The following is a 224-nucleotide window of genomic DNA, read 5'->3' on the forward strand; positions in this document are numbered from 1 at the left end:
ATAAGTGGGATCACTGGGTCAAATGTCAGTTCCATATTTAATTTTTTGAGGAAACTCCATACTGTTTTCCATAGTGGCTGCACCAGTCTGCATTCCCACCAGCAGTGTACCAGGGTTCCCTTTTCTCCAAACACTTGTTTGTTGATTTTGTTGATGATAGCCATTCTGGCAGGTGTGAGATGATACCGCATTGTTGTTTTGATATGCATCTCTCATATAATAAT

This window comes from Myotis brandtii, unplaced genomic scaffold (assembly GCF_000412655.1).
Source record: "Myotis brandtii unplaced genomic scaffold, ASM41265v1 scaffold152, whole genome shotgun sequence".
Classification (NCBI taxonomy): domain Eukaryota; kingdom Metazoa; phylum Chordata; class Mammalia; order Chiroptera; family Vespertilionidae; genus Myotis; species Myotis brandtii.